We start from the raw sequence: 12288 nt of genomic DNA, 5'->3' as shown, positions 1-12288 counted from the left end.
ATGTAAATCTGATTTTAATTATGTACCTCTTGGAATTTAGCCTGCACACAGAGATATTTTGTGAAACATTTTCCATTTAAACCGCGTCCTTTCTTCACATCAAGCTAACCATTTGCCAAGAAATTAACAATGTCTGAATGCCCTTCCTTGAGAGAATGGAAAGGCTATTGGTGTTGGAAAGAAATCCCTCCCCAATATCCAAGGGCTCAAACATACCTTCCGGGTGAAGCAACATTTCACCTGCACTTCCAAGATTCTAGTCTATTGCAATCACTGCTCACAATGTGGTCTCCTCTAAATGGGGGAAACAAAGCATAGACTTGGCGACCGCTTCACAGAACATGTACATTCTGCTTACAAAAAAGACCCTGAACTACCTGTTGCCTGCCACATCAATGCACTACCTTACTCCCTGACCAACATCTCTGTCTCCGGCTTGCTACAGTGTTCCAGTGAAGCCCAGCACAAGCTGGAAGAACAACACCTCATTTTCTGCTTGGGGACCCTCCAGCCCTCCGGAGTCAATATTGAGTTCAATAATTTTTGGGGCTTAAACTCCCCCATGTCCCCCACCCCACACCCCACATGCCAGGCCTTGTTATCACATAGCCGGCCATTACACACCCCCTGTTGTTAGATTAGACTGGATTAGATTCCCTACAGTGTGGAAACAGGCCCTTCGGCCCAGCACGTCCACAACACCCTTTCAAGCATCCCACCCAGACCCATGCCCCTATAACCCACACACCCCTGAACGCTACAGGCAATTTAGCATGGCCGGTCCATCTAGCCTGCACATTTTTGGACTGTTAGTCACTAACAGTCGCCATGTGAGTAAATGTGAGGTTTTGCACTTTGGAAAAAAGAATACAGGTGTGGACTATTTTCTAAACGGTGAGAAAATTTGCAAATCAGAAGTGCAAAGGGATCTGGGAGTGTTGGTCCAGGATTCTCTCAAGGTTAACTTGCAGGTAGAGTCTGTAATTAAGAAAGCAAATGTAATGTCGTTTATCTCAAGAGGGTTGGAATATAAAAGCAGCAATGTGCTTCTCAGGCTTTATAAGGCTCTAGTTAGGCCCCATTTAGAATACTGTGTCCAATTTTGGGCCCCACACCTCAGGAAAGACATACCGGCCCTGGAGCGTGTGCAGCGGAGATTCACACGGATGATCCCTGGAATGGTAGGTTTAATGTATGATGAACGGTTAAGGATCCTGGGATTGTACTTATTAGAGTTTAGAAGGTTGAGGGAAGATCTAATAGAAACTTACAAGATAATGTACGGTTTAGAAGGGGTGGACACGAGGAAGTTGTTTCCGTTAGGCGGGGAGACTAGGACCCATGGACACAGCCTTAAAATTAGAGGGGGTAAATTTAAAACTGAAATGAGACGACATTTCTTCAGCCAGAGAATGGTGGGCTTGTGGAATTCATTGTCACGGAGTGCAGTGGAGGCCGGGACGTTGGATGCCTTCAAGGCAGAGATCGACAAATTCTTGACCTCAGAAGGAATCAAGGGCTATGGAGAGAGTGCAGGGAAGTGGTGTTGAAATGCCCATCGGCCATGATTTAAATGGCGGAGTGGACTTGATTGGCCGAATGGCCTTATTTCCACTCCCATGTCTTATGGTCTTATTAACAACTATTTACCCTCCCAGCCTGATCGTTAGCAAATCCTTTGTCTGTCCAACTGTCGTTCTCTCTCTTTGGGCTCTATCCTATCGTTTACTCCCTACCCCACCCACCTCCCTATTTTCTGCATATAAACTGACGTTTTCCCAGCCACCACCAGTTCTGAGGAAGGGTCAACAGACCCGAAACGCTAACTCTGTTTTCTCCACAGATGCTGCCAGACCTGCTGAGCTTTTCCAGAAACTTTGTTTTTGATCAAGGGAGTGATTTTAGGACTTCTATTGCCACTGGCATAAAAATATCTAAAAACAAATTTATTCAGAGTTTATTTCTGTCATCTACAGTAAACAACTTTTGGGTGATACTGCAGAATTCAATCTTTCATGTGAGGTAATGTAAATGAAAAACGTTTTTGTGCTCCATTAACCTATTATTTTAAAAAGACTGGATCTAAGTTGTTGAATCCGGTTTTAGAAAAGTGAATAAAGACTTGAACATTGAATTGCAAAATAAAGAAGAAATGTTTCAAATTAACCTTCAATTGTTTTAATGTTTTGTTTCAGACTTGTTTGAACGCTTATAGTGAAGTAATGTTTCCATTTTTATGACAATGCCTATTTTGATTTAAAATTGAGTAACCAATGTTTTTACCTTTTGGGGTATTACATAAAGGACATAGTAACAGAAGTTGGAAAGGATAAAATTTCCCTTGCTTCTCCTTTCCAGTTTTCTTTTTGGGTTGAGGGGAAGAGAAAAAGCTAATGCCATGTTTTTTGATTTGTTCCCATTTATCACAGTGGTTTCAGCTGGAGGTATTGTTTTAGTAAGAACTCAAAAGTGAGAACAGTCGCCATCAAACATTGCTGGCCAACATTCATATGCTAGGATACTGATCAATGATTCTCGTTTACCATCCCAGAGAAGTTGAAACCAAATTGTGCTAAGTTCATTACCATTTTTATTTACTTTGGTTCATTCAGCATAGATTCAGGGATGAAAGCATGTTATGGGTCAATCATGCATCATTGTGACCCACTGAATCATTATGGAAATTCTTGAATATTTTATTTTTGAGTTGCTTTAGCCCTATCATCCAGTTCTCCCACAGCCCTGAAGCAGGTTTAAGTTGAGACTGTCTGGGCATAGCAGCCCTTTGCTCTGTTACTTGAGCAACATTCTGTGTAGGTAAGCTTACCAACTATATTCATGAATGGGACTTTCTGAGCACAAATTATAAACTGTAGCCAGTGCTGATTTTAACCTTTGATTAAATACACCGAAAAGTAGGATGGATAACTTGAATTTTCACTTAATTTTGATATATTCTGAGGCATATTTTAGGATCAGCCTGATGCCTTAGTGGGAAATGTGTTGCCTGGTGATGCCACTTATAGAAAATTACAGTTAATAGAATTGGTTAATTGTCAGCGGTGCATAGTATGGTAGCTGGTTAGGAACAGTTTATGCATAACAACACAGATGCACATTATTTATTACTCAATTTTGTTTGCATTTGCTGGAATTGTTGCTAGTTGAGACTGAATTACTGATTCCGAAGCTTAAGATTTGTGCACGGTTTTTATTTGTTTTGTCTTTTAGCAAAAGTAAAGATCCATTGAGTAATGAAGGAGTTGGAGTAACTGCAGTCCTTGAAGAATGAGAATTGTGCAAAGAGATAATGTTCCAGGACTAGTCTTCCCTGACAGAAGTCTGTAGTCCTCCAGGTGGAAGTTCAGAGAGAGACAGCTGCTTTATCCACCTTCTCTTCTGATTGTATGTATATACAATATTTTTGTAAAAAGCTGAAAGAACTGCTGATGCTGGAAATGTGAAATATAAACAGATATTGCTGTAAAATCTCAGCAGGTCTGGCAGCAACTATAGAGAGAAATCAGAAGTAACGTTTCAGGTCTAGTGACCTCCTTGAGAACTTTAACCTTAAACCATCCTTTTTCTATCTGCCATCAGTTCTGAAGAAGGGTCACTGGCACTGAAATATTATCTCTGATTTCTCTCCATAGATGGTGCCAGATCTACTGAGATTTTCCAACAATTTCTGTTTTAGCTACAATGTTTATATGTTCGGTTATCGATTTTTATGTTTAATTGAATGCAAATAGTTGTATTTTAGAATGATTAATATATCCAATAGCTGAATGTACAAGTTTCATCTTGCCTTAAGGCTTCATAGGACATCAGTCAGACTTAGACTAATCAAATTAGGCAATTAACCAAATATTCTCAGAAGCACTCTTTTAGTACATAATATTCACAGCACAGAAACAGGTTTTAAGCCCAGGAGGCCCATGCCAGTGGTTATGCTTGCCAGGCCACCACTTACCCAACCCCCTTTCCTCTAATCTAACCAGTACATCCTTATGCTTTGTTCTACTTTGAATGTAAATGTAGGTTCCTCTTGTGTGCATCTTTACAAGCTCCTAACTATTACCTGTGGTAGCAAGTTCCATGTTCTAACCACTATCTAGGATAAGAAATTTCTCTTGAACTCCCTATTGGAATTATTAGTGATAATCTTGCATTTAGGTGCCTCTACTTAACAGAGTTAATGTTTTGAGTTTCAAATGATATTTTTGAACTCAAAAGTTCTATTCAAAGAGCAGTTTATTGGACTCAAAAAAAACTAACTTTCTGTATCCAGTGGTGTTGTCAGCCCTGTTGAGTTTCTCCAGCATTTTGTTTTATTTGTACTAATATAGTATTTTTAACATAGTGTAATGTCCCAGGTTGTTTCGCATGAGCACCATTGGCACAAATCACATAAGTAAACATTAGGACAAGTGACCAAGCTGTTAGTAAGTTTTGCAAATGTCTTAAAGCAACAAAGGAAAGAGGTTTAGAGAGGCAGTTTCAGGGCTTTGAATTGTCACATCTAAATGTACAGCCACCCAGTAGTGGAGTAATTAATATCAGAGGTCAGGATTGGAGATGCACAAATATCTTTATATCAGGGCAAGGAAGGATTTGAAGAAAATTTTAAAATCAAGATGTTGCTTGATTGGATGACATCCATAAGCCGAGACACATGAATGAATGGGGCCTGATTCGATTTAGAAAGTGGACAGCAGTATTTTAGATGATCTGAAGTTTACCGAAGCTAACGAATGTTGGAGGCTAGCAAGGAGCATGCTCAATTCTAGAGGTAGCAAACAAATAGGTAATAGTTTCAGCAGTGAATGAGCTCAGGCAGGAGTGGTGTTAAGGGATCGAAAGTAGTCTCAGCAATGAAGCAGATTTGTGACAGAAACACATTTTTAGAGTTAAAAACACCAAGTTTGTGAATAGCCTGATTCAACTTTAGACAGTTTCCAGAGAGGAGTGGAATGCACGTGCTGGAAAGCAAATGGGTTTTGTTGTCCCAAGAAAACATGTCAGAAAAACAGTTTGGCAATTTAGAGGGAGTAGAGAGGTTGAGAGAAGTGATTATGAGGTAGACCTTGGTGTCACCAGTCATCGGTCCATTCACATAGATTAAAAGGGACATGCTGAGAATTGATTCATGGGGATACCAGAAATAACAGCCAAGAAGTGGGAACACAAACCATTGTAGTAATTCTCAGCTACAACTGGACAGATAAGAATGGGACCAAATGAGTGCAATTCAACCACCTTAACAGCAATGGAGAGGAAATGGAATAAAATGATGTACTCCATTCTCAAGTGTTACTGGCAATAGAATGAATTTTGAGGATTCCATCATATCATGTAATTTATGATTTTTTTTTCCTAAATGCTTTTCCTGTTTTGAAAGGGCATGATATGACTTTTTGTTGAAAACAAAACAAAACCTTATTTAATCCATTCATGGGATATTGATATGCAGGTATGGCCAGTATACAATGCCCCTCCCTACCTCCTTTCAGAAAGTATATTTTTAATCCACTGTTGTTTAGGTAGAGAGAGCCAGGATTTGGTTCAGCAGTTTTGTACTCTTGAGGGAATAGAGCAAATTTCTTCACATTCTTGTGTCTTTTCAAAGATCAAAGAACTTTGAGGAGTCAGACAATTAGCAATTCTCACAATACCCAACCTCTGACCTGCTAGTATAGGATTAGTATTTACATTGCTAGTCCAATTAATTTTCTGATCAATGATGAAGATCCATCATGTCCTTTTGCTTAACGCCAAACTTAATGGTGGAGGATTTGGAGATGGTAAAACAATTGGATACCAAGGGGAGGTGGTTATCAAATTGTAAATTAACATGCCTTTTTTCTGAACATATGGGAGAGCGAAGTTTATTTATTAATCAGATGAAAATGTGTTCTTACAACAATGTTCGAAGTCTGTTGCAGCTGGCCAGGAACAGACACAATCCTCTTTCTTCGCATTGGATATGTCTGCAGCCAGTGAAGAATTCACTTTTTTTTGTTTCAGACTTCTTTGTTTTATGCATAGAAGTATTTCCTCATTTCACTTCTGAAAGATCTGGCTCTAATTTTTAAACCAATATTTTGCTGCTCATCCTAGATTCACCACTGAACAGAAATACTTTTTTCCCATGTGGGTTATGTGTTCCCCTTGATGTCTTGAAAACTTCAGTCACTCCTTAACTTTCTAAATTCCAGGGAACATCCTTAGTTTGTATATTCTCTCCATTAATTACCACGTGTGGGTATATCAAATATGGTAAATCTATACGGTGCTTCCTCCCAGGTACAGTTATAAAATGTGTGTGGAAAGAAAAATATCTGAAAGCAAAAAATATCAAAAGAAAAAGTGAATGTATGAGTTCAAATTGTTGTAGGTAGCACAGTGTACAACAGTAATAAATTAATGATGAACCTAGTTATTCAGAAAAGACTAGATTTGGCCAGATTTGGAATATGCTGTTTATTTCTAGACATCACGCTTTACAAGAATTTGAAGGACTTTTTGATTCACTAATATGGTATCAGGGATGAGGGACTGAAGTTACATGAATAGATTGGAAAATTTGATGTTGTTCTCATCCGAACAGACTAGTTTGAGGTCGAATTTGAGGGAGATGTTCCTGATTGCAAGGCGTCACAATAGAGAGGACCAAAGTCAAAATGAGGAGAATTTTGTTTCAAAACAAGTGGTTATGACCTGGAATATACTGCAGGATGCAAAGATGATGGATGCAAGTTTAGTTGTGGCCTTAAACAGGAAGTTAGATAAGGAAACCGTTGCGGAGCAGCCAAGAAAGCACAGTTGAATGTTAAGAACTGGTATGGAATTGATTGGCTGAATTTTGCAACACACGGCCACGCTATGGTGCTGTGTTTGGAATATCCATCTAGAATTCTAATTTCTGTTGCCATTCAGTTTCCTAGCCAATCATATATCTAAAGGTTCAAATTTAACAAACAGTCCCTCATGAGGAACTTTACAAAATTCCTTCTGGAAGGCCATACAAGTTCCATACAATGACGTTCCCCAACTCTTCAAAACATTTAATCAGGTTCATCGAGCATGCTTCATTTTTTACTGGTCCATGCTAGTAAATTTCTTAGATCAACTGAAAATGTTCAAAGTGTTCAATCTTGTCATCATAGAATCCCCACAGTGTGGAAACAGACTATTTGGCCCAACAAGGCCGCACTGACCCTTCAAAGAGCATCTCATCCAGACTCACCATCTACCCTATTTCTGTAAACTCTGCATTTCCCATGATCAATCGACCTGGCTTACACATCCCTTGACACTACAGATAATTTAACATGGTCAGTTCACCTGACCTGCATATCTTTGGATGGTGGGACGAAATCATGCAGACACAGGGAGAATATGTCTTGTCTTTTCACATAGACCCCGATAATTTCCTGGCAACAGACGTTTTGCTTACTTGTTTACAATTCCCTGAATTTCTTTTCACACCTTGCAATGTAGCATGTGCGTTTTCCCAATCTAAACAAAGTATATACAAATCAAGAGAACATTGAAAGATTATGGCAAGGGCATCTGTATTGTCCTCACCTATTTCCTTCAAAGCACTGGGATTGAAACAATACAGTTCTGGATACTGTCACTCAACTGCCACAATTTTCTTTGTTACTTTTATTTTGGCACCCTGTCTGAATTCAATATTAGTTTCAATGGGATGTCCAGGATGTACTGTTCTGTAAACACCAGTACAAAGTAATTATAGTATCATAGAGTCATACAGCATGGAAACAGACTCTACGGCCCAACTAGTCCACGTTAACCATCTTACCAAACTAAACTACCCCCAAATGCCTGCATTTGGCCCATATCTCTCTAAACCTTTTCTATTCATGTACTTATTCAAAAGTCTTTTAAATGTTGTAACTGCATCTGCATCCACCACTTCCTCTGGCAGTTCATTCCACACACAAACCACTGTTTTTAAAATAAAAAAGTTGCCCCTTGCATGTTTTTTAACTTTCTCCTCTCAACTTAAAAATATTCCCCCTTGTCTTAAAATCCCCCATTCACCTGCCATTCACCTTCTCTATGCCCCTCATGATTTTATGAACCTCTACAAGATCTCCGCTCAACCTCCTATGCTGCCATCTCAGCCGATCCAGCCTATTTTTAGAACTCAAAACCTCCATTTCTGGCTACATCCTGATAAATCTTTTCTGAACCCTGTCCAATTTAATAATATCCTTCCGATAGTAGGGCCAGCAGAACTACACAGTACTCCAGAAGAGGCCTCAATAACGTCCTGTACAACCTTGATGTGACTTCCAAACTCGTATGCTCAAACGTCTGAGCAATGAAGGCATGCATATTAAATGCCTTCTTAACCGATTTAGTCAGCATCTCCACTGTTTCCTTATTTTCATGGGCAGTATAACTTATTGATTTTGAAGCGGCCCAGCTTGCTCCTGACCTGCCGCCTTTGTCCCAGTATATTAAGAAAATTGTTACTTTTGACATTTCTTGCAAGTTCCTTTCTGTTCTCCTTTTCTCAAGCTCCTATGGATTGACAAAACACATGCTACCTCGTTGTACCTTTCCCATTGATGTATGTTTCTTCTTGCATTTTAATGTAATTTTTACTTTTTTTGTGTGCTGTCTGTTAGTGTTTTAGTATTCAAGGCTTTGTTTTTAAGCTGAGTTCTTGCCTTTAGGAGTATAAACCAATGTATCATAAATTCTGACTTGAACATCTCCCAGTAAACTCTAGTTTTATTCCATTAGCAGAGTTGCCCAAATTACTGTGGACAGTCCCTTTACCACCATATTAAAATCAGTCTTGCCTGAATTGAGAATCTTAGCAGCTATTTCGCCCTTCTCTCTTCCACACCCTAAGTTGGACCAAGTCAACTTGCAATTATTTTAGATGAATATTCACACATTGTTCAGTTCAGTTCATATCTTTAGTATAGCAACCCTCCATCATATATCTGTAACATATTTTTGCACAAAACTCTTCCATGCTCTCAAAAAAACTACCACCTGTCTGGTGTGCTCATCTATTTATCCAAGCTATGTGAAAATTAGAAGTCCCATTAAAAACCACAATGCCTTTGCTACATACTTCTAATTTGATTACTTTACTATCTTTTAGCTTTTTGTTTATGTTGTGCCTAAAGCACAATTTCTAACTCTAAGTATACTCCTTTTTCATTTCTTTTGGATTGATTATAATATCATTTTCACTTGACTGAGCCATGTCCTCTTCCAAACACATCCCACCCCACCTGAGCGCGCACACATGTGGGATCTCTCTCTCTCTGTCGCTCTGTCTCACTCTCTTGCTTGCTGTCTCACTGTCTCTCTCTCGCTCTCTCTTGCTCTCACACACACAATCCTTACTGGTTTGTTTAAAGTTTCTGTGACTACCTTACTTGTCCTCTTTGCACTAAAACTCTGGAAATTGGATAATAGTCTCAATTTTTAAAAAATGCAGCATTACTGAAATAAGGCAATGAAGTAGGATCAGCTGAGATGACCTAGTGGTATTATCACAAGACTGTTAAATGCAGAGACCAAGGTAATGTACTGGGGACTTAGGTTCAAATCCTGTCATGGCAGGTGGTAGATTTTAGATTCCAAAATAATCTGGAAATAAGAGTTTAATGATGACCATGAAACCATTGCGGATTATCAGGAAAAGCCCATCTGGTTCACTCATGTCCTTTAGGGAAGGACCATTCCTTGTCTGGCCAACATGTGCCTCCAGACCCACACCAATGTGGTTCACTCTTAACTGTTCTCTGGGAAAATAGGAATGGGAAATAAATGGTGGTCCAGTCAGTAGCACCCACATCCCATGAAAGAAGAAAAACATCATAGAAATCCAGCATCGATGCAATGTGCAAAAGGCTGTCTTTACTATAATTGTTCTATAATCCGATACGGTCCCAACCAGATTCAGGTGGAATTCATCCTAGCAGGACCTTCGACCTTGATCATTTGTTGATATCAATGTCCCATAAAATAGAGGTCCCCTTCTTTCCCACTCCTTCAGCTAAATGTTCATTTATCTACTATGCCAATTTCCATGTGGCTTTGATAATAATTCAGAGGTTATAACCTTTAGAATCTGTCCTATAATTTAGCTCATGGTTTCTGTTACTTTCCAAATAAGTTCTCAAGCATATTATTTTTGTTATTTCCTAACATGGATCTCACAACTGGATCCATTACCCTGTCCTCTCCAATCGCCTTTCAGCCAGCTCAAGATGTCCCTCACTCTGGCACCCAATGGACAGGTGCAATTTCAAATTCTCATTAATGTATGCAAAAGATGACGTTTGAAACTCTGTTAATGAAAGATACCTATGACTACCATTCGTACTTACAAATTGGGAGCCGCAGTAAGCCATTTTGCTCTGAGTCTGGTCTGCTGTTTTACTATGGTTATAACTGACCTGACTGTGGTCCTAAATCAACATTCCTGCACACACCCCCACCTTCAAGGTCATTACCTTTCCTTGCCTGCGCTTCATCTTGTGTTTGATCCATTTGCTTAACAAGCCTTTGAAAAATTATTCAAGCCAAAACAGCAGAGCTTTGTGCCCTATATACTATCTATCATCTCGAAAATTTCAAAATTTGTAGCATCAGCCATGTCCATTCTATCTGGTCTGTGCTACTGTGAAAACTTTAACCATGCATTTGTCATTTGAAATCTGTTTAATTTGCCAGACTCCCACCTTCCACCTTCACTACACTATCTAACCTGTTCCAAACTCAACTAGCAGTGTTCTGTGCTAGTTATGGTTAGATGGGATAAACTCCAGAATGTGCCTTGGGATCTGTGACAACAGCTGCAACGTACAGACAGGTTCTTGTTTTAAATTTTGTTCCAGAAAGGCACTTCCCACAAAACAAGAGAAGAACAAAGCTACGAGATTGAGCCAGGGGCCAAAGGTGAGGGAACCCATATGAAAGAAAAACGTTCTTGAAGTTATCATCCCTGTTAGAGTTGCATCTGTCCATGACAGTATTGAGTATTAGTAAGAGTGATTATCACGCAGTCCTTGTGGAGGCAAAAGTCCTGTCTTCGCATTGAGGATTCTTGTCATTGTGTTGTGTGGACCTCTCACTCAGCTGTTGGGTTAGATTTATAACAGATTTAACAGTTCAAAACAGGCCACATCACCTTGTGCTTGTCCAAACAGCACAAGCAGAATGTATGTAACTTCATGGCCAGGTATATCTCCTGCTCTATCGTTATCTTCAAACCAAGGGATCAACCCTAATTCAATTAAGAAGGCAGCACTGAACACAGAAAAAGCTTTGGGCATGCCTAAAAATGAGGTGTCAACCTAGTGTGGCTACAAAATAATGACTTGGATGACAAACAGCCATTAAAATAATCTCTTTAGCCAGAAGTGCTCAGCACATAATCCAAATCGGTCTCCTCCTGGCATCACCAACAACAGAGTTGGCAGCTTTCAGCTGATTCTATTCAGTTCGTTTCTGGTGATATGAAGAAGTAGTTGATGACACTGGATACTCGAATGGAGATGGGCTCTGGCAACATCACAGCAATATTACAAATTTCTTGACCTCCACCACTAGTTGTGCTATATTTCAAGCTTTTCCAGTCCAACTTAAATACTGGCACCCATCTTGCTGTGTAAATAGTTGCTTACATATGCCCTGTCCACAAAAACAAGTCAAGTTCCATCCAACTAATTAGTATATCATCAGTTTGTTCTCAATCTTCAGCAAAATGATGGTGCCAATTGTGCTTTCAAGTGACAGTTGCTCTACAACAACCTCTTTAATGATGTACAATTTGGATTCACACAGATTCAGCTCCTCACCTCAAAATAGCCTTGGTTAAAACATGGTCAAAGAGGTGAAATAGGAGAGAGGCTATCTTGACATCAAAGCAACATTTAAATAGTTGTTGAATCAAGGCTTTTTAGCACCCAAGAGTCTGTGGGAATCGTGGCAAAATTATCCACTAGCTGGAGTCACACCTATCACGAAGGAGGATGATTGTGGTTATTGGAGCGCAGTCATTTCAAGTTTGAGGAATTCTTCAGGTAGGTACCTTCCTAATCAATCTGACAATAGAGTTACTACACCCTTTTGGAGAAGATTAGATTTGAACAAAGGCCTCTTAGCTTATAGGTAGGGACACTACAAGAGCCAAGTTCTTCAGGATATTGTCGTAACTTCAACTATTTTCAGCTGCTTTAGTAATAACCTTCCCTTCATCGTGAGGTTAGAAGTGGGATTTTCACT

General features: G+C 39.4%; 1 protein-coding gene across 7 annotated transcripts in view; it reads left to right on the top strand.

Annotated features, from left to right (window-relative positions):
- LOC125457338 (zinc finger and BTB domain-containing protein 20-like) overlaps window positions 1-12288 on the top strand; it is a 272701-nt gene that overhangs the window by 246463 nt on the left and 13950 nt on the right. For 5 of the 7 annotated variants that reach the window (XM_059650326.1, XM_048541466.2, XM_048541465.2 and 2 more), the window contains one exon: window positions 3232-3405. The exons of 1 other annotated variant lie outside the window; for it this stretch is intronic. The gene's annotated coding sequence lies outside the window, so the exon portion shown is untranslated. Of the gene's footprint in view, window positions 1-3231; window positions 3406-11911; window positions 12087-12288 lie in introns of those variants that run through there. One more of the 7 variants, XM_048541471.2, reaches the window with a different exon arrangement.

Source organism: Stegostoma tigrinum, chromosome 12 (genome assembly GCF_030684315.1).
Source record: "Stegostoma tigrinum isolate sSteTig4 chromosome 12, sSteTig4.hap1, whole genome shotgun sequence".
NCBI classification, from domain to species: domain Eukaryota; kingdom Metazoa; phylum Chordata; class Chondrichthyes; order Orectolobiformes; family Stegostomatidae; genus Stegostoma; species Stegostoma tigrinum.
This window is presented reverse-complemented; position numbering and strand designations above follow the sequence as displayed.